Source organism: Stigmatopora argus, chromosome 17, assembly GCF_051989625.1.
Source record: "Stigmatopora argus isolate UIUO_Sarg chromosome 17, RoL_Sarg_1.0, whole genome shotgun sequence".
NCBI classification, from domain to species: Eukaryota; Metazoa; Chordata; class Actinopteri; order Syngnathiformes; family Syngnathidae; genus Stigmatopora; species Stigmatopora argus.
Window position 1 is genome coordinate 2,094,204 of NC_135403.1, and position 26,250 is coordinate 2,120,453.

The following is a 26,250-nucleotide window of genomic DNA, read 5'->3' on the forward strand; positions in this document are numbered from 1 at the left end:
ATCCCGCAGCTGCGCATCCAAGCTACAAAGATGCTTTCTATATTTGGCAGCACACACCTGTGTGAACAACTGTTTTCTTTGATGAGGCTAAAGAAAACATCACACAGGAGCCGTCTTATTGATAAGCACCTTCAGTTAATCCCGAGGATTTCTTCAGCTCAGAACCTGACCCTGAACATTGACGAACTTGCACAAAAGATGAGACATCACCAAGTATCAGGTTCATCCTCAGACAAGTGAGGATTACCGTGCATATAGTTTTAGTTTTTAATTCAGTTAAACTCTACATTTGTTTCTACAAGAGGTGATTTTTTTACTTGAAGGAAGTTATTTGATATTGATTAACATATTTTGTGTTTGAAGGACATTTATGTTTTTGCTGTTTGCCTGTTGTAAATGTTGAATGTTCCCTTGAAATACTGACAGAGCCATAAGACAATATTGCTTTATTCATTTAATGCAGAGGACATGTGATTTTTATTTCAATGAGGTTTTTTTGTCTGTCTGTTGAAAACTGTTTTCACTTGAGGTTTCTGACAGAGGCATAAAAATACTGAATTATTCATTTAATCATAAAAAAGTATACACTGTTAGTTTCAATAAACTGTATAATCATTTCAACATGTTTGAATAAACATTGAATCAGCCCTTGGCTAGCAAATTTGTCTTTTTGTCCCTCTGTGTATTTGACTTTGACATCCCTGCACTAAAAGATCTGAGTGAATTCCCCTTTTTAAAAAGAAATCCCTCTTAAATACCTCTGCACAAACATGAGCCTTATTGAAAATTTCCTTGTCCCGTTTTAACTCTCTCCTCATTTAAGGATAGCATGTAATTATTTTCTTACTTGATATAAAGGAGTTTCCCCATTTTATGTAAATGTTATGAAAATGTTGCAAAAGTGCAAAACTTATAGACTTAGGTTAAATAGGTTAAGGTCATCCAACTTTTTTTTTTTTAATCGCTACCTGAGGTAAATTTGCATCATTTCTTTTTGTGAGGGTGAAAATAGTCTCTTTGCCAATGGTTCATGTCTTCACTTGATTATTTTATGTATTTCATATTGCACAACAAGTTATGCTTTGGAGGCAGATTTATAAAAATAAAGATGGCTTTCAAAATTTCTGCAGGTTTTATTATTCATTACTTTTCATAATGTAAGGAGGGAGTTGTCTTTTCTTTATTGCACAACAGAACAACAAAACTACTTTTTAAAATCATATTTAATTTTCGGTTTTATTTTGAAGGTAACATAGTTACTTTCATAATTGAATAATGGGGAATGTAATTTATTTACTTATTCACAGAAGTTTTAATTTTAAAATTTGAAAGAAAAAATATGATAGTTTTTGATAAACTGATTTTTATTTTTTTTATTTTTTAGCGTGATGACAAGTTTTGTCACATCGCCCAGTTCTAGCTGGTATCTTGGACATACTTTACTTCCTAATAAATTTATAAGCACAAGAATGAATTTTACACATGTAATCAACTGTAACTGCAGATCTGGCCTGCTTGCGTTGTGCTGTTTTTAGTATATGCAGGCCTGACAAAAGGTCCAGACTTCAGTGAGGAAATATTATCCAGGGACAATGACATATAACATTGAAATAATACAATGTCACAGTGTAGAAATTATTAACACTTTACTGCATGTCAAAGTTCTGCTGTTTGGCAGTTTCCAATGGCTCCATAGCATCGGGGCTGACCCCACTGAATAGTGGCTGCATGAAGTGACGCCAAAACACCAGGACAAGGCGTACAGCATACAACAACGACGATGCAGCAAGTAGCACAACTAGGCAGAGGGAATACAACTCATTATGTACAAGAATTATTTGAATAAAGCATAATCATATGTTATCATTTTAATGATTATTATCTGTGTCTGGCAATAAGATCAGTATTCTTGCCTAGACTTAACCGAGCGAGGTGGAGGATAAATAATAATGTTATTAAGTAAATATTAATACAGACTCATGTACTCGTGCTTTTAATTGGAAAATGTGTTCACCCTGATTGCACTATATGGACATAATTTGTGTCTATTGCAGTGCTAACATCTTTTATGAAAGCCCAACAAGTTTAAAATTCCATCTCAAGCTAAGACCTGTTTTTGAGGCGGATACTTATATTCATTTATTCATTCATTAATTTTTAACACCGTTTTCCTGCTCAGGGCCGTGGCGTGCTGGAAACTATCCCAGCTGACTTTGGGCCAAAGGCGTACTACATCATTGACTGGTTTCCCGTCAGTTGTAGGGAATACATAGAGAAAGACAACCATTCGCACTCACAGTCACACCATCACCAAGCGGGAATTGATCCTGAATGGAATTCTCCACCTGAGTATAATTTTTTTAATGGAAGTGGAATAAATAACAAAATATCAGATAAAGCAAGATAATGACAACAACATTTATTTACTCATTCATTCATTTTTATTTTATCATTACTCAGTAAATGGTTTAGTTGCCACCGCACAGATTTTGGAAACACACCAGACCACTTTAAAATAAAAGCAAGTAATGCTTTGGAGGCAATCACATTAACACCTGTAGGGGACTGCAGCTATGCTGCTACTTTCTTTTACTTAATGCTCTGACCATTTATGATGATTTATAAATTAATGTGAACCGTTGATAACCGATTCCTAGCTTCACATCTTGGTCCCAATCCCTGATCATAACCCTGGTCACAATCTGTTCCAGCTGCTGCCCTCTGGCAGACGCTATAGGTCCCACAAAGCACGGACAAATAGGCTTAAGGACAGTTTTTTCCCCACATCCATCAGGAATCTAAACTCGTGCTAACATAACACACATTCCCCTCTGCGGTATATGAACAGATGTTTGGTTGGTGATCTGCCTCCTACTAGCTGACTGAGGAAAGGTAAGTGGAAGACAGTGAGAGGTAAGCGCGAGGTAAGCGACCTGTATCCTCAACAGCGGAATGACAAATTACAAGTCCGTAACTTACACTTATTAGGTCTTTTGCCGATTAAACGTAGCTTATGGAGAAGCACCATCAATTTCGTCACACGCAGTTTCTGCGTGTGATGACAAGTAGGCTTTTGTGTTGTGATAATGACGACAGGGCCTATGTCCGATTATTATTATTATTATTATTATTATTATTATTATTATTATTATTATTATTATCTCTGGATTACTGGCGGATTTTTCTTTTTACTGATTGACATGATTTGCCTCCATTGTAAATAAAATCAATCCAAATATGGTTTATTTATACTCATAAGCATTCAAATTAATGTGGATTCGTGAGGGGATTCCGAATGTGAGCTGGAGTAAAGCGTTCATATGAATTTGTGAATTCCGAATGTGTAAGTTCGCATCTGGGTGACTGCGACAGTCGCGTCTGGGGGACGGCGACGGAAATCTTGGCAATACGAGTCACTAGCACGTGTAGAGAGAGAGTATAGTCTATAAAACTAATAAAATGGCATCAGTGTCCTGTACCAGTACTTAAGCTCTGAAAGTGTGATTGTGTTGCGTGTATGGACAGGTGTTTGTGTAGCAACCGTCAGTAGGAGGAGAGGCAAAAAAAACCTCGCCGCGTGTGGTGGAAGCTATAAAATGGGAAGATTTTAAGCCTGTTCCAATAAGGTACAGTCAATATAGGTGAAACATATTGTCTCCAAAATCGGTAAATCCAACAATAAAGCTGCTAATGATAATGACCTTGAACAACTAGTCGTGTAAGGTTTGAAAATTTGTTGAGAAACAATCTGTCTCTCGTGTGCTTTTGTTGCTCTCACAACTGGGCCTTGGACCTTTCCCCCTATCATTATTGTTGTTTTTTGCCTCAAGCTAAAGTCTGTGTATTATGGTAAAAAGTATGGAAAATTACTGAGTGAGCAAGTAAAATGTACGATGGAAAATCATATCCATCAATAAATGTAACAATACTTTACTTTGGGGGGGTGTTGCGAATCACATCTTAAATCTGGAGAAGCATTTGGGATTTTATGTATCAAACAAACATGAACACGGTAAAGCAGAATTGTGATTCATTTAAACAATTAAGCAAATAGTAACTGTTTCGGATAAATTAACTGATTTTAGGATAGGCATAATTTCCCTAGGGCGGGGGAGACTTGCGTCTTCAGTGCATGGAAGGCATTCCCTGTTCTGCCCTGGTGAGGTGACATGTACTTTGTCATATTGATGACTATTAGAATATTTATGGCTGCATCAGCATTGAGTTAATATCAGCTAGGTGAGCTTCCTTTCCACTACTTTGAAGGTATGCGAGTTAAGAAAATTTGGGATTAATTTGGGACTTGTCATTGCAATTAAAAAGTTTTAATTAGAGTACAAATGTAACGATTGACAAGGACAATCATAGAAAGCGGGAAATTGATAATTTTCCAAGCTCCAAAATCTTTAATTAAGAAACAAATTACTATTGTCGTTTTTTAAGATTGATAAACTGTTGTGGTTCATAGGTTCTAAATTAAATTGGGAATGTGTCTTCCATTTATAAAATGATCTTTGAGGAGAATTTGGAAATTAGCTCTACATTGCAATAGACGCCCGAGATTGAACAGGCCTTTCGTGGCATAAAATAGGTATTAGTGTCTAGCAGCAGTTCTCAACCTGTTTCTCACTGTGGACACGTAAAGCTCTTTCGATTTTCTTGAGGACTGGCTAATGGGAAGGACGACAACTTAAGACAAAATTGTATGGGGCTGGGGTCAGTGCATGAATGACGTCCGCGCCGGCAAAAAAACCCAAGTCCCAGCCATAACTGATAAACTGAGAGCAGTACCAGAGGTATGTAACTTAATGCAAAACGAGGAGGTTAAAATTTATACAGACGGTTAAGATGTGGAGTGTTCTAACAAATCTTTAATAACTTAGCCACGAGGGGATTCAAGAAAATAACAAGGACTTAGAAATAGATAACAGAATCAAACCTGACATGGAAGACAGGTGGAAAGGAGGAACATGGAGCATGGCAACGTGGCATGAGGCAAACAAGGCAAGCGATCTGGACAATGACTCACAAACGCACAGGGTTTAAATAGACACACAAGAGCTGATTACCAAGTACACATAGCTGGTTACCAGAGGAAGGGAAGTCCAGAGGGACACAATAGGCGAAAAGAAAACAAACCAAAACATCAAACTCTAACAGAGTGTTTTCATTTTTGTCCATTATTGCATTATTGGGAAACAGAGGGCTAATCACATCAACTGGCAAGAGTTCACGCAATGCCGAGTTACTGCGAGGACTAATGGCTGCACTTGGACTGCCTAAACAAATTGCTATTTGTAAATGTGTGGTGCACTCGTCTAATAATTTAAATACACCTATTTTCCTTCGGGAAGGATTTCCAGTGGACTAGTGGTTAGCGCATTCACCTCATGGTTCTGAGGTCGACGGTTGAATCCTAGGTGGGAGTATACGTGGTGCCTCTGGAAATTTGGGGTTTTTCTCTGGTTTCTTCCCACAACCCAAAATTATGTATGCTAGGCTGGTTGAACACTCTAGTTTGCTCTGGTATGAATGTGAGCGTGGAATGGTTATGCGTCTCCTTGTGTTTTTGATTGGCTGGCCACCGATATATAATGGAACAATTTGATCAGATATCAAGGTGGAAAAGTTTTATGATTTCTTAAACAGTAAAAGTGTTGCGAAAGTCCCACAGTACAATACTACCTCGCACAAATTGGGAAGATTTGTGTGGGGCATTTGAAAGTCAGATGTTGGCATATGTTTACAACTTTTTGTTTAAAGACTTAATTCTTATTTGGTATTTGGAATTTGGAATCAATTTCTAAATAATAATAATCAATACGCCCTTTTTGGTGATGGCAGTGACAAATTATGGCAGAGATATGTATTTTATCAAATGAAATTTTAATGAAAGTGCAGCAGCAAATTCCAAATTTGAATCTTAAGGTGTGGACGAACAGAAGAGCTGCTCTGTGAAATGGGGATTATGACAGCATGGAGGGAAAACCAAATTTGTGATTGGCCATTGTGTTCACCCGTCATTTCTTCGCCCCTGGTGTATCCCCTCCTCGCTCCCTCTTGTTTTACCCAGGTGTTCCTACTTTGTAATCAACCCTTGTCTGTCTATTTAGTCTTTGTGGGATCGTCTGCCTTGTTTGCTTCATGCCACGTAGCCATGCTGTGGTTCAGTTCCTCGTTTCCCCATGTCTTCCATATCAGGTTTGAATTTGCTATTTATTTTAGTCCTTGTTATTTTCTTGAATCCCCTCCTGCCTCAGTAATTAATGTTTTGTTAGATCACTTCATAAACTCGTCCCTTGACTGCTTCCCTGCATTTCGTTCCAACTACGTTCCACGCTCGACGCCACACCTAATGTAACAGGTAGGAACCATGTTAATGTTAATGGGTTCCGCAGTGTGGTTAAGAGGGAGACACACGGGAAGTGAATGCTTGTCCCTTCTGGAGATGCATGTGTGTTGGTTGTTCCGAGAGATCGGTGTGCTGCACATAAATAAAAAATATTTTTTCTCGTCCCCACTGACTTGTCATTACCTTAACGTCGTGGTGGGGTTTGTGTGTCCAAATGATACTTGGAGCTATGTTGTCTGGGGCCTTGTGCCCCTGGTAGGGTCACCCATGGCGAACTGGTCTGAGGTGAGGGACCAGACAAAGCATGACTCAGAAGACCTCTTATGGTGAAAAACATGATTGGAAAATGTCTTTCCTCGCCCGGACGCAGGTCACCGGGGGCCCACTCGGAGCCAGGCCCGGAGGACGGGCGCGATGGCAACACCCATGGGGCCCGGCTGGGCACAGCCCGAAGAGGCAACGTGGGTCCCCCTCACATGGGCTCACCACCTGTGAGAGGAGCCAAAGTGGTCGGGTGCGCCGACAGTTGGGCGGCAGCCAAAGGAGGGATCCTTGGCGGTCCGATCCCCGGCTGCAGAAACTAGCTCTTGGGACGTGGAATGTCACCTCTCTGGTTGGGAAAGAACCTGAGCTAGTGCGTGAGGTTGAGAAATTCCGGCTCGACATAGTCAGGTTCACCTCTACGCACAGCTTGGGTTCCTGTACCACTCCTCTCATGGGGGTTGGACACTTCCACCCTGGAGTTGCCCGCAGTGAGAGGCGCCGAGCGGGTGCGGAAATACTTTTTGCCCCCGGCTCGGTGCCGGTATTTTGGGGTTTACCCCGGTGGACGAGAGGGTAGCATCCCTCCGTCTTCGGGTGGGGGGACGGGACCTGACTGTTGGTTTTGCGTATGCACCAAACAGCAGTTCAGAGTACCCACCCTTTTTGGAGTCCTTGGAGAGAGTGCTGGAGAGGGCCCCTTCGGGGGACTCCCTCGTTCTGCTGGGGGACTTCAATGCTCATGTGGGCAATGACAGTGAGACCTGGAGGATTGGGAAGAACGGACCCCCCGATCTGAACCTGAGTGATGTTCTATTGTTGGATTGCTGCGCTTTTCGTGGATTGACAATACTGAACACCATGTTCAAACATAAGGGTGTCCATATGTTCACTTGGCACCAGGACACCGTATGCCGCAGTTCGATGATCGACTTTGTGGTTGTGTCATCGGACCTGCAGTTGCATGTCTTGGAAACTTGGGTGAAGAGAGGGGCAGAGCTGTCAACCGATCACCAACTGGTGGTGAGTTGGCTCCGATGTTAGGGACAGATGCTAGTCCGGCCTGGGAGAACCAAACGTTTCATGAGGGTCTGCTGGGAACACCTGGCGGAGTACCCTGTCAGAAGGAGTTTCAATTGCCACCTCCGACAGAGCTTCTCTCATGTCCGGGATGAGGCGGGGGACATTGAGTCCAAGCGGACCATGTTCCGCGCTTCTATTGATGAGGCGGCAGACCGGAGCTGCGGCCACAAAGTTGTTGGTGCCTGTCATGGCGGCAACCCCAGAACCTGCTGGTGGTCACCGGTGGTAAGGGTACTCGGATGATTCGCCGAAAGACGTTTCGCCAACGGACAGGTCGCCGAATGAACGTTTGGCCGAAATGGGATTCGCGCGCTCGCGTGTGGATCGAGGATCGTGTGTGTTTTTCAACCTCGGCCCGCGGGCCATATACGGCCCATTACAGATAACATTCATTTAGGAATAACAAGGGCATGTACTGCCCCCCGCTGGACATATTTCTAAATACAAGTACGTACTACACTACAATGTGCTGCCAATTTTTATATTTTTTATTTTATCCTTGTGTTTAAAGTAGTAGCCATTTGGAGATCACGCAGAACAGTACGTGACAGAAGAAATTGAGAAAATAAAGTAGTAGTAACAGTAAGTACTACTGTAATGAAATTGTAAATCCAGAAATCCTACTCCAGAAAACTTACACCAGCAGAGAAAACATTGAGATTAATCTTTGAATTAAGGTTCTCAACAAATCATTTTGAATATATATTTCCTAAAATATGGCAAATGGCTACTACTTTAAACTCAAGGATAAAATAAAACATATAAAACATTGGCAGCACTACGTACTTGTATTTAGAAATATATCCAGCGGGGGGCAGTACATTTTGAGATGAAGATTTAAAGTGGAAGTAGAAAGCGGTCTTGTTGTTCTTGTTGTCTTTTTTTCTCTAACATATCATAAATTTCATCCAACGTATATTAATTGTAATTTCTTGTAAACTGTGTGTGAGTGAAAAAAAATTAAAATGTTTATTTATTATTTTATTAAACAAATAAAAGTGGGGATGTTTCGATTGGATGTTTACACCGGACATCCGGGTTGGCTAGGTGAGCCAAGGGGAAGGTGACGGCGACGCGGTCCATGTTTTTCTATCCCCTTATGGAAAGTTAGAGAAAAGACCTTGCTGGGAATACCACGCACTAATAATTCTGTTGAAGGTTGGCACCGCGCATTTCAATGTAGAGTGTCAGTTGTCCATCCAAATGTATCTCGTCTGATAAGCAAACTCAAATTAGAGCAAAGTGATTGGGAAATACGACTACAACAGGCTTATGGCGGTATTATGCCCAGACAGGCCAAAAAGTCATACGCAGCTGTTAATGAACGGTTAAAAAAGCTCACGGATGACTATGAAAACCCAGATCGATTTCCAAACAAACTACAGTAGCTAGAAGCCATTGCGCTTAATTTGTAAGTTTTACTGTTTTAATAAAAACTGCCACTGCCATCTGTGAATTCCCTTTGTACATAATTTGTAAATTTGTATTGTATTTGTAATTTTTGTACATAGTTTGTATTGTATTTGTAATTTTTGTACAAAATTTGTATGTTTTTACTGCTTTAATAAAAACACCATCTGTGAATTTGCTTTGTCTTCTTTTTAATAAAATATTTTTTTGAATGGCAGCTTATTGATAATGTGTTTAATATTAAAAAGCAAGTAAAATGATTATCTTTGTACTGGCTCTTGACTAATTAATTTGAACCATGTCTATTTACTCCCAAATGACCCATTATTAAACTTGCATCCAGAGGATGGAACTCTTTGCCTGACGGATTTGACGGTGAGCAGTGTTCAGTGAATTTGTTTTGTCAGCACATTGTAGTGTAGTACGTACTTGTATTTAGAAGTATGTCCAGTGGGGGGCAGTACATGCCCGTGTTATTCCTAAATGAATGTTATCTGTAACGGGCCGTATATGGCCCGCGGGCCGAGGTTGAAAAACATGTACACACACGATCTGGGGGTGGGGAGAGCGCTCAAATCCCGTTTCGGCAAAACGTCCGTTCGGCCAAATGTCCATTCGGCGACCTGTCCGTCGGCCTAACGTCCGTCGGCGAAACGTCTTTCGGCGAATCATCCAGTCACGGGCGGTAAGGGATGCCGTGGGGACTCCAGAGGCAGCTGATGGGTACCGAGTGGCCAAGCGGCACGCAGCTCTGGTCATCTGAGGCAAAAACCCAGGCCTGGGAGGAGTTCGGTGAAGCCATGGAGAATGACTTCCAGGTGACTTCAAGGAAATTTTGATGCACCATCTGACCTCTCAGAAGGGGGAAGCAGTGCACCATTAACACAGTGTATAGTGGGGATAGGGCGCTGCTGAACTCGAAACGGAATGTTGTGAATTGGTGGGCCGAATACTTTGAAGACCTCCTCAATTCCACCGACACCTTCCCATGAGGAAGCAGAGCCGGGGGACTCTGGGGCAGACTCTCTTATCTCTAGGGTTGAAGTCACCAAGGTGGTTAAAAAGCTCCTCGATGGCAAGGTCCCGGGGGTGGATGAGATCCACCTGGAGATTCTAAAGGCTCTGGATGTTGTGGGGCTGTCTTGGTTGACATCAGGGACAGTGTCTCTGGATTTGCAGACCGGGGAGGTGGTTCCCGTTTTTAAAAAGGGGGACCAGAGGGTGTGTTCCAATTACCAGGGAATCACACTCCTCAGCCTCCCCGGGAAGGTCTATTCTGGGGTATACAAGAGGAGGAGCCGCCGGGAGGTTGAATCCTGGATTCCGGACGAGCAGTGTGGTTTTTGTCCTGGCCGTGGAACAGTGGATCAGCTCTACACCCTCAGCAGGGTCCTCGGGGGTTCATTGGAATCCACCCAACCAATATTCATGTGCTTTTTGGACTTGGAGAAGGCGTTTGACCATTTCCCCCAGGCAGTCTTGTGAGGGGTACTCCGGGAGTATGGTGTTCCGGAACCCTGTTACGTGGGGTCCGGTCCCTTTATGACTGGTGTCAGAGTCTGGTCCGCGTAAGTTGGATCTGTTTCCAGTGGGGGTTGGAATCTACCTGGCCTGCCCTATGTCACCGATTCTTTTCATCACTTTTATGGACAGAATATCCAGGCGAAGCTGTGGCGTTGAGGGACTCCAGTTTGGTGGCCTAAGTATTGCATCCCTGCTTTTTGCATATGATGTGGTTCTGTTGGTTTCATCAGGCCGTGATCTCCAACTCTTGCTGGAACGATTTGTAACCGAGTGTGAAGCGGTCGGGATGAGACTCAGCACCTCCAAATCTGAGACCATGGTCCACAGCCTGAAAAAGGTGGAATGTCCTCTCCGGGTCAGGGACCAGGTCCTTCCCCAGGTGGTGGAGTTTAAGTATCTTGGGGCCTTGCTCACGAGTGAGGGGAAAAATGGAGAGAGAGATCGACAGGTGGATTGGTGCAGCATCTGCAATGATGCGGACTATGCACCGGTTCGTCGTAGTGAAGAAGGAGCCGAGCCTAAAGGCAAAGCTCTCTATTTACCGGTCGGTCTACGTTCCTACCCTCATTTATGGACACGAGCTGTGGGTTGTAACCGAAAGAACAAGATACAAGCGGCTGAAATTTCTTTCTTTCGCAGGATGTCTGGACTCTCCCTTAGAGATAAGGTGAGAAGCGCGGGCATCTGGGAAGGGTTTGGAGTAGGGCCGATGTTCCTCCGGATCGAGAGGAGCCAGATGAGTTGGCTTGGGCATCTGATAAGGATGCCCCCTGGACGCCTCTCTTGGGAGGTGTTCCGGGCACGTCCCACCGGGAGGAGGCCACAGGGCTGACCTCGGACACGCTGGGGAGACTATGTCGCTGGCCCGGGAACGCCTTGGGAAACTCTCGGAAGAGCATGATTAAGTGGCTGGGGAGAGGGAAGTCTGGGCTTCCCTGCTGAAGCTGCTGTCCCCGCGACCCGACTTTGGATAAAGCGGAAGAAAATTAGATGAGATGAGAATTTTTCTCGTGTGAACTAAAAGACCCCGCCTCGACTCCCAGGAATAAAAAAAATGAACCAGCACGTGAATACGTGAACCTGGCATGACGATAGGATGACAACACACTGCATGGGGCCACTCAGAAGGAGACTCCACCAGGAGATTGATGACAACATGGTCGGAGTCATTGAATTTGGCAATCGTCCTGACAGTGTGATGTCCCTTTACAACAGCATCTTTGTACAAGAAAAGAAACGGCAGTCGCCATATTTCTAGTGCGCAAAAAACCTCTCACAGGAAGAAGCTCCTCCTGTTGCCCCTGCGGCACCCCGTTAAGATTCCATCAAAAATCTAATACCTCCCGAATCTGACGAAGAGCACTTGGACTAAAGCTCCCAGGAACCCTTATTTTTAATTATAAAAATCAAGCGGGGCTGAACTATTTTTACTGTAAGTAAAGTACTTATAGTATTTACATTTTTTATGTATAGGTTATATTTAGACATTAACACATTACAGTCTTTTCATTTGCCCACTAAACAAACAGGAGCCAGGACGCGTGAATGTACTGGGAACCTGCCCTGAGCACTGCACTTGCGACATCTGCCCTCCACGACGGACGCTCCAAGAGGCTTCCTGACGCTTTGGTCCTCATCTGTTTTGACTATTTTGGACGTGTTTTGGTACACATGTACTCGACTCAACTCACATGCACACACAGAGAAACACGCTCAGACGTCTCAATTGTGAAATACACCCATCCCTTCAGAGTTGAGACGTTCATGTAATCAGGGCCACGGAATGTAATAAAGCAACAGAAAATACGTTCTCCTAGCAGGTGACATTTTCAAAAGATTGTCTTTTCCTCTTTGTGTGTGAATTTGGCAATGTCAAATGATATGACGCCTTTTTAAAATCTTGAAATGGTCTGGGCATTATTTTTCGAGCTCGCGTGTCATCAAGTTATTTTCATACATAACTCTGAATGTTTTCTCTTTTTCTGGTGATGGCTCTCCAGAGACATGAGCTTCCTTCGTCTTAATAAAATCTAATCTAATCTCATCTCATTTTCTGAACCGCATTTATCCTCATTAGGGTCGCGGGGGTGCTGGAGCCAATCCCAGCTGTCTCCGGGCCAGAGGCAGTGGACACCCTAAATCGGTGGCCAGCCGATCGCAGGGCACAAGGAGACGGACAACCACGCACACTCACACCAATACCTAGGGGCAACTTAGAGTGTACAATCAGCCTACCATGCATGTTTTTGGAATGTGGGAGGAAACTGGAGTACCCACGCAGGCCCGGGGAGAACATGCAAACTCCACACAGGTGGTAAGTGACCTGGATTTGTACCCAGGACCTCAGAACTGTGACGGTTTAATGAGATGCCATACGTATTTTTGCAATGACTCATGTTTTTTTTTATGTTTTGTTTTCTCGCCCTGCAAATAGCCCGTCCAGTCTTTAAGTTCTATTTCATTTATAATTGTTTTATTTTTGCATTTTATATAATTTTTCAGGTCTGAAGGAAAAATATTTGGCGGCCAACCATGCAACATGCTGTCAGGGTGACGTTGGAGTTGCATCCCATCCCAGCTCAATGCAGAGAAAAGTCTGACTACACAGGTAATGGATCCCAACTCGCACGGTATACAAACATTCACTAGAATTCCTAATTGACACTCATTTAAAAATGACTTTCATTCATTCATTTTCCGTACTAGTTACGCATTCAACCGAGGGTACTAGGCATGGAACACCCTAAATTGGTCACCAGCCAATTGCAACGCACAAGGAAAAAACAATCACGCTCACAGTCATACCGAGCAAATCTTAATTACTTTTTCTTTGTAAAAATATATATTGTCTCACCAATAAAGATGCCACTACGGCTGGGTGATTCAGTATTGTAGTTTTTATCAAAGTTTCCTGCCAGCGCCCAGATCACAACTGGGTAGTCAACAAAAACATAGCGCATGTGCTTGTCCAGTATTACATTTTGAAAGAAAAACCTACAAGAAAGAATATTTTTAAGAAGAGGGGATTTTTTAGCAATCTTTATACATCTTATACATATTATATATATTATATATGTATATATATATATATATATATATATATATATATATATATATATATATATATATATATATATATATATATATATATATATATATATATATCAGTGGCGGGCGGTGCATTTTCTGGTAGCGCCTTCAACGTATCAATCCAACCCTCAAAAACTATTTTATGGCTATAAAACCTCTACTGCAGCTACAGCTGCGACACATAAAAAATAATCAATAAATTAATGCACAAAAATGGGGGAAAATCCACTTCCTGGCAGCATTTCATGATTAAATACAAATACTGGAGCTTTTCAGACATTAAAACCAGGCCAGGGGGTGATTTTCCCGGGAAAAGACAGCGATGAACGTCGATACGTCGATACGTCGATACGTCGATACGTCCATACGTGAAATGACAAAAATGCACAAAAATACTAAAATTAGGTAAAATCCACTTCCTAGCATCATTTATTGATTGAATACAAATACTGGAGCTTTTGAGACATTACAACCAGGCCAGGGGGGTGATTTTTCCCGGGAAAAGACAGCGATGGAAGTCAATGGTGAAACGCCAAAAATTAAACTGGGGTAAAATCCACTTCCTAGCAGCATTTTGTGATTAAATACAAACACTGGAGCTTAAATACAAACACTGGAGCTTTTCAGATATCAGAACTTGGCCCACAATTGAAATATTATTTAGGAATATAGCCATATTTGTAATTTTACTCACCAAAAATCATTTTTACACAATATCCATCCTCCTTTCTTTCTTCCTTCTTTCCTATCGCCATCGAAGCTAATGATGAAAGTCGAGCCTGTCCTGTCATATTTCCGGCATAGTCCGTTTTGAAAATGGCATTAAATCAACACAACAACATACTATTTGCTTGTGGAGCTAAGTTAGCGCAATGAAAGTGCCCCACACACCATTTTCCCGGCTGTAACAGGCTTGCTAGCTTCGGACTTGACCGCCCTTTCTTAATGATGTCCATTTTTTTCCTGAAAAAGTCCGTCTAGAAAATAGCTTTATGAGCAAACAGAATATATATGTTTTTGCTTCTGTCGGCCATAGTGGGTGGAGTTTGCGATCTCGGCTGCCTCGGTACTGCGTTGGCCCGCCTGCTAGCCAATCATAGTTTGTGAAAGCAATGACATGTGCCAGCCAGCAAAATGCTAACGCCTATGAAAAATCAGGGTTGCCAACTCGAAATCGGATTGGTTAAAAGCAACAGTCTAGTTTAATGCAGCAGAGCCCGCAAGAACTGATTGTGCAGGCTTTGAGGCAGATCTGATCTGGCAACAAATAATGGCTGAAATGTGATTGGTTAAATGCTTCAATATGAAAACACACATCTGGAAGCAGTGCAACCAGGGGGAAAAGCAATAAAAGGAAGCTAACAGACCATTTGGAATAAGTACGTATTGATGGACAAAATATAATATGATTCAGATATTTCTTAGGCCAGCAGATAAGGCCTTGAAGGCCCTGACGGCCCGCCACTGATATATATATAGCGCCTTCAACGGGTAAAATCCACGTCCTAGCAGCATTTAATGATTAAATACAAATACTGGAGCTTTTCAGACATTACAATTGGGCTGGAGGGTGATTTTTCCGGGAAAAGACAGCGATGGACGTCAATGACGAAACGGCAAAAATTGCACTAAAATGGGGTAAAATTCATTTCCTAGCAGCATTTAGTGATTAAATACAAACACTGGAGCTTTTCAGATATCAGACCCGGGCCCACAATTGAAATATTATTTAGGAATATAGCCATATTTTACTCACCAAAAATCCTTTTTTGCTGTACACAATATCCATCCTCCTTTCTTTCTTTCTTCTTTTCTATCGCCATCGAAGCTAATGCTGAAAGTCGAGCCTATCCTGTCGTATTTCTGGCATAGTCCGTCTTGAAAATGGCTTTAAATCAACACAACAATATATTTGCTTGTGCAGCTTGCTACAGATACAGTTTGGTAGCTCTGGCTAATCACTAGCCAATCATAGTTGGTGAAAGTGATGACGTATCCCTACGCCTGCGAGAAGGCAATGACGTATCCCTACGCCTGCGACAAGGCATTGTGGTGTTGCCAACTCGAAATCTGATCGGTTAAAGCAACAGTCTTATCGACGCTTGTTTAATGCAGCAGAGCCAGCAGAACTGATTGTGAAGGCCTTGAGGCATATTTCTGCCCCTGGAAACAAATAATGGCTGATATGTGATTGGTTAAATGCTTCAATATGAAAACACACATCTGGAAGCAGTGCAACCAGGGGGAAAAGCAATGAAAGGAAGCTAACAGACAATTTGGAATTATTTAATAAGTATTGATGGACAAAATATAATATATGATTCAGATATTTCTTAGGCCAGCAGAGAAGGCCTTGAAGGCTCTGACGGCCCGCCACTGACTGATATATATATATATATATATATATATATATATATATATATATATATATATATATATATATATATACAGCGGTGCCAACCTCCGTCGACCCCATTTCCGGAGTACCCTTGTCCCATTTCCGGAGTATTTCTGGAGTGAATGCGATTCACGCAAAGGCGATATGTAAAAAAAAAAAATTGTAGGGCAATTTAAATCAAACGTTATTATCATGTTTTTACATTAATTGAAATATTGTGGTTTTGCTAACTATTGAAAAAGTACAGTACAATACAGTACTTTTTGCAACGCGCTCGTAACATAACATAAACAAATTTAAATGAACTTGGATTACGATGCAAACACACTAAAAAATAAATTTAATCTAACCTCACACTAAACTTAATTCTAATTTTGTTTTAAATGTTGATACCTTTCTTCTCCCAGGTTGGCTCTATTTGCCCCGCCTCCTACCTGACTTTCAGATGCAACCTATCGTGGGTTGTTTGCTTTTGTATTCCCTTCATAATATTCCGAAAATGATGCACCCAAATGTCCTCAAAATAGGATAATGCACGACCACTTGCCAACGAGAAGTAGTATATACGCCATTCGCACTGACTAACGGGAAAAAAAACACAGAAAAAATGCATATGTCGAGGTACCAGTGTGTATATATATATATATATATATATATATATATATATATATATATATATATATATATATATACAGACGCTCCCCTACTTACGAACATTCAACTTACGAACAACGGTACATACGAACATGTCTGGAAATTGCATTTAAGTCCAAAAATGTTCGCAAGTCCAATTTTGTATTTCGCCCCTTTTTCGGAGTAGTACTTCTTTCCGCCGCTAATACCGACGCCTGGCGCTGTGAGAGCTTAGCTCACCCAGCATCTACCTTCTTCTTCGTTGCAATGCGGAAGTGCGTGAATGTATCTCCAGTGTGCAAAGAACCTTTTTCATTTGTATCATTAAATATCTCATGCATCCAATATTGAATATGGTTGGTAAAAAGCTAAAGGCTTCTATTGAGGGAGTTGCAAGGAAGAGGCAAGCCATTTCATTTGAAACGAGTGGCAATAATAACGAAGCTTGATGCGCGTGAGAGTGGTGAGCGTTGCACATTCAGTACCATTTATAAACAAAAAGATCGAGCAGCAGGACCCAAATATTGAACGTTGCACAAAGTTTGCAAATCAATTGAATGATGCCATACAGTGCTACCTCATCATTTATGATGAAAAAAAGAAGAAAACTGCAATCGTCATTAGGTCGCTTCTTTTGGCCAGTTTCTAATACATAAATCTCTCTCTACAGTACTGTACATATTCTCTCCATTTTATTAAATGTTTTTTTTCAGTACAAACCAATGCGTGTTACTTATACAAGCCTTAAACATACAAATGCACTTGTATAAACCTTCAATATACTTATATCGGCCTTAAACATAAATTATAATACAAAATATAGCACTGAACCAACTTACAAACAAATTCAACTTATGAACAATCGCTCGGAACCAATTGCGTTCGTAAGTAGGGGAGCGTCTGTATATATATATACACATACATACATACATATATATATATATATATATATATATATATACAGTAATCCCTCGAATATCACAGCTTCAACTTTTGCAGATTGACTACATCGTGGATTTTTTTCTGCTATTTAAAAAAACATCACAACCGGAAGGCACCGCTTCTTCTGTGCTGAAATAGTTGGTTCTGAGCACCAAAGACGAAGAAAATATACCACAGAAAAAGAAAGGGCCCGCCGAAAACTATGAATAGCTGCCAAACACGCTGCATGGTCTTTTCTTGTTTCCAGCGGGTTGCATTTCGCATTGTGTACGGAGAAAGAATACCATACTATGAGTGAATTCCAAATTTGTTTGGATTTTACATCTATTGAAAATGCCTCCCAGGCATCCAGAATCATCAAATCAAATGAGGTGAAAAACACGACAGATGATGACTGTGACTGTATGCTGATGTAGCACACCATTACGACATCAACGAATCTACTGTGCGTTACATACAAAAGGAAGAGGCCAACATTCGAAAGACAGCCACAATATCCTTTTCGAAGGATACCAGACAAGTGGTAACCATGAGGAATATATTACAGTCATATCTTGAGATACGAGTTACAATATCCTTTACTAAGGACACCAAGCGAGTGGTAACCATGAGGAATATAATACAGTCATACCGTGAGATACGAGCTTAATGCGTTCCGGGACTGAGCTTGTATGTCGATTTACTCATATCTCAAATCCACGTTTCCCAGAGAAATGAACTAAATACAAATTAATTTGTTCCCACCCTCTGGAGAAAACACCAAAAACAGGATATTACATTGGAAAAACATATTTTAATTGGTTGTAATTCACCATCTAATAACAGAGTAACAAATGTAGTTATGATGTTTAATAATAAAATGAGGCATTATTTAATACAATGGGGAGTTCACGGATGAGAGAGAGACTTGACGGATGCGCTTGTAACGTAACATAAACTTTAAATTTAATTTATATGCACATAGATTCCTATACGCACACTTAAAAAGTTTTAATCTTACTAAATTTAAACCTTCTTGCTCATTAAACAAGGCAAAGAAGTTAATGTATTCCACCCCGGCTTTCGAGGCGAACTTCCTACTTCTCCATACGTATTGGCGAGCCAGCTCAGTCAGGCTTACACTACTTGTGTTTTTTTATTATTTCGTGCTTAATATCGATTGACATCATACGCCTTTTCTTCGCACTACCCTTCATTGCACCGGCTTTCTTTGGACCAATTGTGTTTCCCTTAATTCTGCATTGACTAACGCAAAAAAAACTATGGAAAAAATGCAACGCTCTGCCCAGTGCTCGTAGAGATCTTTGCACGAGGGAGTTGCAGTGAGAAAAAAAATCATAAGCAGACTCTCGCGGCTACCTTGGCTGTCTCGTATGCTTGTATCTCAAAATTCGTCTCGTATCTCAAGGTAAATATTTGGTCGGAATTTTACTCGTATCTCAAATTCCTTGTATGTCGGGACAGTCGTATGTCAAGGTATTACTATAATTGTCAAGATGGAGAATGCCCTATCAGTCCAGGTCTCAGAATGTAGGGCAAAAATCATTTCTCTGGATACAACCATGTTTTGAACCAAGGCCAAAATATTGTACAATAGCTTAGCTCCTGATGAAGAGCATAAATGCGAGCCTCAGCCAAGTACCAGTGCCGCGAGAGAGCTTCGTGATTTTGTTGCAAGTAAGGGCTGGTTTCAAGAAGAGAAATGGTTTACAAAGTGCTTCGCTGCATGGAGAAGCCTCATCTGCAGACCAAGAGGCAGCAAAAAGTTACGTCGAGGAAGTGTTTTCTAAAATAATTAGACAGAATGTTTATCTTCCAGAGCAAGTTTATAACATGGACAAGCTGGCCTTTTCTGGAAACGGATGCTTCATGGTTTGACCGTCTCCAGGCTTTGAAAAAGAAGAACAAAGCATTGCTGCCTGTGTACTGGATGAGCAACAGGCAAGCTTGGATCATGAAAGCTCTCACTTAGGTCTGGTTTATGAACTGCTTCACCCCAAGAACAAAGCATTGCTGCCTGTGTACTGGATGAGCAACAAGCAAGCTTGGATCATGAAAGCTCTCACTTAGGTCTGGTTTATGAACTGCTTCACCCCAAACGTGAAACTCTACCTTGCCAAAAGAGGGCTGCCCTTCAAGGCCCTCCTCCTATTGGACTGTTCCGGAGGACATGCCACCGACCTCCATTACGACGGTGTTCAAGTGGAGTTCCTGCCCCCCAACACCACTGCACTGATACAACCTATGGATCAGGGGTTTATTCATGGATTCAAGGCCGTGTACATAGTTTCCACAATCCAGGGACATTTTTTATCAATTGACCAGGGCAATCAGAACAGCAGCATCAAAGACTATTGGCACAAATACAACAATGCCACATGTCTGACAAACATCCAGAATGCGATTAAGAACATGAAGGAGAATACCATAATTTCCAGCTGGAAAAGTTTGTGGCCCCAAAAAAAGCACTGAGGACTTTAAGGGGTTTACCCCTGAGGAGATTCAGGACTCCACTGTTGATGAGGCAGTGTAGTTGGCTCGGTCGGTAGCCACCAAAGGATTTTCGGACATGAGAGCGGAGGAAGTTAACACACTGCTCGAGAGCCACTCAACATTCCCAACTGATCAAGAACTCATCAAAATGATGCAGTCAACAAGTGAGGAATAAGAGGCAGCGGGCGAGGATGAAGAACGTGGTCTTTCATTTAAAATATCTCCAGCAAATCTTCGATAAGGCACGAAAGATCGACTCGCGGGTCCAAAGAGGCATTTATACTTTTGCTTTCTTCTTCTGTGGTATGGTTAGAACCAATCATTGCAGTGCAGAAGAGGAGGCGGTACCCTGACTTCCGCAATTTTACGCCACCATTTTCATCTGTCTTCCGGTTGCGAATAAAAAAAGAAAAGAATTAATAGCGAAAAAAATCGAAAAGTAGTGATTTTGCGATAGGTGAAGTCGCAATAATCGAGGGATTACTATATATATAACAGTGGCGGGCCGTCAGGGCCTTCAAGGACTTCTCTGCTGGCCTAAGAAATATCTGAATCATATATTATATTTTGTCCATCAATACTTATTAAATAATTCCAAATAGTCTGTTACCTTCCTTTCATTACTTTCCCCCTGGTTGCACTGTTTCCAGATGTGTGTTTTCAGGTACTCGGACGATTCGCCAAAAGACGTTATCAAAGGGAAATGAATGAGGTAATTGATTTTTACTATAATTTGGACAACGCCGGCGGCAGGCCGGATTAAGAATCCTAACGGGCCGAGGTTGAAAAACATGTACACACACGATCCGGGGGCGGGGTGAGCGCGTGAATCCAGTGGCGGCGAAATGTCCGTTCGGCCAAACGTCCGGTCGGCGAAATGTCCGTTCGGCCAAACGTCCGGTCGGCGAAACATCCTATTCGGCCAAACATCCGGTCGGCGAAACATCCGTTCGGCCAAACGTCCGGTCGGCGAAACATCCGTTCGGCCTAACGTCCGGTCGGCGAAACGTCCGTTCGGCGAACTGTCCGTCGCCCAAACGTCCGTCGGCGAAATGTCTTTTGGCGAATCGTACGGTCACGGTGTTTACATATTGAAGCATTTGACCAATCACATTTCAGCCATTATTTGTTGCCAGGGTCAGAAATCTGCCTCAAGGCCTTCACAATCAGTTCTGGAGGCTCTGCTGCATTAAACAAGCGTCGATAAGACTGTTGCTTTAACCAATCAGATTTCGAGTTGGCAACACCACAATGCCTTCTCGCAGGCCTAGGGATTTGTCATTGCCTTCTCGCAGGCGTAGGGATACGTCATCGCTTTCACCAACTATGATTGGCTAGTGATAGAGTAGACGGGCCAAAGCCAGAGTGAGCCAGCTAGAGCTCGCAAACTCAACCCACAATGGCCGACGGGGGAAAACAAAGGGATTTGGTTGCAGATTTGCTCACAAAGCCATTTTCCAGACGGACTTTTCTAGAAAAAAATGGACATCATTAAGAAAGGGCGGTCAACTCCGAAGCTAGTAAGCCTGTTACAGCCGGGGAAAGGGTGTGTCTGCCACTTTCAGTTCGCTGACTACTAGCGCTACTCGTGGCTCACGGGCTCCGAGGAACACTGCAAATTGTATTGCTGGGAGTGCTTGTTATTTGCCAACGATCGACATGGTGTTTGGAGCAACACTGGATTTGCAAATTTGACTTGTTTAACCAAAACAGCAACGAGACACCAACGCACTGCCGGACACCAACGGTGCTCTCCAAAACTTTTTGGGAAACCAGAGTTCAGCGAGCAAGGGCGCAGGGAAACGGAGCGCCACAACGAAAAGGTAAAGAAAAATACGGAAATCTTAAAAAGTTTGATAGACTCTGTAAACTTTCATTTCGGGGACACGATGAAAGCGCTGCATCCCCCAAACAAAGGAAATTATGCGGAACTTCTTTCTCTCGTTGCTGAGAGAAACACGGATTTACATTACCACCTGTCCACTGCTGATGGATTTAAAGCACATCTGGATGATTTTTAATTCTGTATGTTTTGGGTCACTTCCTATTCATTTTGTTGCATTTTTGGGTCACTTGTTAACATCTACTCATCATTGAAAAAAACATGATTGGACGCCTATCATTCTCAATAGTGTAGATTTTTTTTAAAGTTATGTAATAATCAAATTGGTATCAATTATATTTGTGTATGAACATCCAGTTAACAAATTTAGCATTGGGGAATATATATATATATATATATATATATATATATATATATATATATATAAAATCTTTGAAATATTGGCTGCAATGATTCTTAATGGATTTGACCCGCAAAAAAGATTGCTGCTTCAAAGAGTTAAACTTTGTAGCACATAATTTGTATTATTTTGAAACCTAGGATACTTGTTGGAATAATGATTAATACCCTTAAATCATTATTAGTAATATTTAATTAAAATTGGAAGACATCTTTCAACATAACTGCTTACAACTTGCAAGGAAAATCACTCCCAACGCGTCTTCGTTCGCAAGAGGATTCTGAATTGCAGTAACTGAATCATTGTATTTAATCGCGACACTCGAAAAACATGTTATGTAATCAGTACAATAACACCCTAGATCAGGGGTGTCAAACTCATTTCGCATCGTGGGCCACATACGGCCTAGGGAGATGTCAAGTGGGCCGGACCATTAAAATTATACCATGCTCTGCTATAAATAACCAAAATATCATGTCTTTCCTTTGTTTTGGTGTAAAGAAGCACAAGAACATTAGGAAAATATTGAAATTTAATGAACTATCCTTTTACAAAATATTTCATGAAACACCTCATATTTCCTTAGACAAATGTGCAATTTACTTTTATCATTCACAAATATGCATTGCAACTGATCCCACTGATTGTGCAAAGGCACAAAACATTAATTGGTACTGAAAAATATAGTAATGCACTTTAAGATTAAATGAGACTTTTAAAGAAAGGAATTTTTAAACCACTTACACATACGCATATAAAATCTAAATGTAATCCCTGCGTGCACCTTACAAACTAAGGAGAGTGATTTTAAATGTGTAATGAAGAAAGTGTTTGCCTGTCCTGTAAATCTGTAAACTTCATACATGAAACATACATACACATACAATACATACTGAAAATTTATGGAGTTGTATGAACAGTAGAATTCCATCACACAACTTTTGTTTTGAAGCCGCTGACTAACATTAAAGTGCACATTTTTTAAATCACCACAGTAAGGATTCATCTTCACAGAGCTGTATTCTTTCAATGCAAACAGTATCTAAGGCAGCATTTTAAAGGTGTTAGTCTAGTCTGGACTTGTATTTGTTCCTGAAACTTGGCATCTTTTGGCCTGTACAAGTGCATCAACACCAGGGGTCATGTCCTGACTAGCTGTCACTTTCAGAATGTCATTTAAGTGCTTGTTTGTGAGCCTTGAACAATGATGCGGCTTGTCTTCTACTCTGATGGAAAGAGTGCACCCCTTAGCGGATAATCCATGATAATCCATAATATTTTCATTATAAGGTAAACAAAGCATTCTAAAGTAAACCAAGCAGTATTATAATGTAAACAAAGCAGCCGTATTTTCAAACAATAATGCAGTTATCGCCATCTGCTGCTGGAGTCCCGTCAAAACAGTCCCGTTGTGTTTTGCCGAAAAGCGTCCGAAAACAATGTGTCCTCGAGCTGTGGGGCCTTGAGGAGACGATGGGGAGGAAAAAATGTCCATGGTCCCATGAATTATTTTATAACCTTATTACTTATTAAAAATGCTTACAACACATATAGAACATTCCATAATAAATCCAACAATAATAAAGCCTTAGGACAAAATGGCAAACAATTCTACGTAGGTTTTTTTTTGCTTCACACATTTAATGGCAATTTTGAGCATTCAGACGTGCTTTTTTTCAATACTTCAAAACAACAAACTGGATGTACAGTTTTGTCCTGCAAGAGTAAAGGAGTTTTGTGACACAGTTGAGCGCGAGAGGAGCCAATATGAGGAAATCTACGAGGCCACTGAATGCAGTGCGGGTGCTGCAAGCGCACGAAGAGGTCAAGCGCAAGATTCTTGCGTGCAGTACCACAAACTCCACAACATGATTCTGGACAATATTACTTGCCAGATGCGGACCAGATTTCAAGAACACGAAAGACTCATGTTTCTCTCCCTCCTCGACCCGCAGAAGTTTTGGAAATACCAGAAAACTTTCCCACATGCAGCCTTCTCCATCTTGAACTTCTTGACCAACTGACCACAAACTGTTAGACTTGGTCCCCACCTCTCTTCCTCCATTACACTGAGCACTGGCTCCCCTCAAGGCTGTGTACTGAGTCCTCTTCTGTACTCCCTGTACACATACGACTGTACACCCAACCACCAGTCTAACGCCATCATCAAATTCTCTGACGACACCACTGTGGTCGGACTCATCTCAGGAGGGGATGAGTTGACCTACAGAGATGAGGTCAACAAACTATCTTTGTGGTGCTCGGTGAACAATTTCACATCGAACACCACGAAAACTAAAGAAATAATCCTGGACTTTCGCAAACACGGCACAGATCTGGCCCCACTCCACATAAATGGAGTATGTGTAGACAGGGTCCAGTCCTTTAAATTCCTGGGGGTCCACATCACAGATAAGCTCTCATGGTCTACAAACATCACGGCAGTAGTGAAGAAGGCTCAGAAACGACTCCATTTTCTCAGGGTACTTAGGAGGAACAACTTGGACACTAAGCTTCTGATAACCTTCTATAGAACCACTGTAGAGAGCATCCTGGCGTACTGCATCACAGTGTGGTACGCTGGAAGCACGGCGGCAGACAAGAAGGCCATGCAGAAAGTGATTAAAACTGCCCAGAGGATCGTCGGCTGCTCTCTGCCCTCACTGAAAGACATTGCCAGCCCTCGTTACCTCAGCAGAGCCAGGAACATCATAGAGGACCCATACCACCCTGGTCACAATCTGTTCCAGCTGCTGCCCTCTGGCAGACGCTATAGGTCCCACAAAGTATGGACAAATAGGCTTAAGGACAGTTTTTCCCCACATCCATCAGAACTCTAAATCTGCGGTAACACAACACACATTCCCTTCTGAGGTAATATGAAAAGATGTTTGGGTGGTGATCTGCCTCCTACTAGCTGACTGAAGGTAAGTGAAAGACAGTGAGAGGTAAGTGACCTGCTCGGGGGGTGACGCGAGGTATCCATAACAGCAGAATGCCAAATTACAAGTCCGTAACTATCACTTATTTAGGTCTTTTGCCGAGTAAACGCATCTTATGGAGAAGCACTACCAAAACGTCATGCGCAGTTTCTGGGTGTGATGACAAGTAGGCTTTTGTTGTTGATGATGACGACAGGGCCTATGTCCGATTATTATTAACGCAAAGCCAAGGTACACTTTTCGATCTGCATCGGTCGGCTAAGAACAGAACTGATTGTAATGTATGCCACGGATGATTTTACAGGAAAATCTCCCACTGATCTCCTTGACTTCCTTCAGCAGAAAAAACTGAGTGAGAGCATGGGGCAGCTGTACACATTAGTGGGTTTGACAGTGACCACCGTGTCCACTACTTCTGTCGAACGGACATTTTCAGCCCGAAACAGAATCAAAACTTATGCCAGAAATACAACAGGACAGACTCGACTGTTAGCATTAGCTTTGATGGCGATAGAAAATAACTACTTGATGGAGCTGAAACGCACGCGTAATCTGTTCCACAGAGTAATATAAATCTTCTTAAGAAAAGAAAGGAGGATGCATTTTGTGTATAAATAAGCTGCAGTAGAGGTTTTATAGCCATAAAATAGTTTTTGAGGGTTGGATTGATACGTTGAAGGCGCTACGAGAAAATGCACCGACCGCCACTGATATACATGTATATAAATATGGCTTACCAAAGAAGCATCACAACCGTCAACATACAGTAGGAGACAGTAGCTGAATTCGCTGGGGAAATGTTGGCTTCGTAGGTCAGCACAATGGCCAAGTTGATAAGCATGGCAATGGTTGTCCATGTTGTGTAGATCATCACACCAT

The 26,250-nt window shown here is 41.8% G+C and overlaps 1 long non-coding RNA gene across 1 annotated transcript; it reads right to left on the minus strand.

Annotated features, from left to right (window-relative positions):
- Positions 1-1,305: 1,305 nt before the first annotated feature.
- On the minus strand, positions 1,306-26,241 carry LOC144091931 (uncharacterized). Its single transcript, XR_013305929.1, has 3 exons — positions 26,109-26,241; positions 13,485-13,624; positions 1,306-1,798 (listed from the first exon to the last, which is right to left on the minus strand). It is a non-coding gene; the product is annotated as an uncharacterized LOC144091931 (long non-coding RNA).
- Between the last annotated feature and the right edge of the window lie 9 nt (positions 26,242-26,250).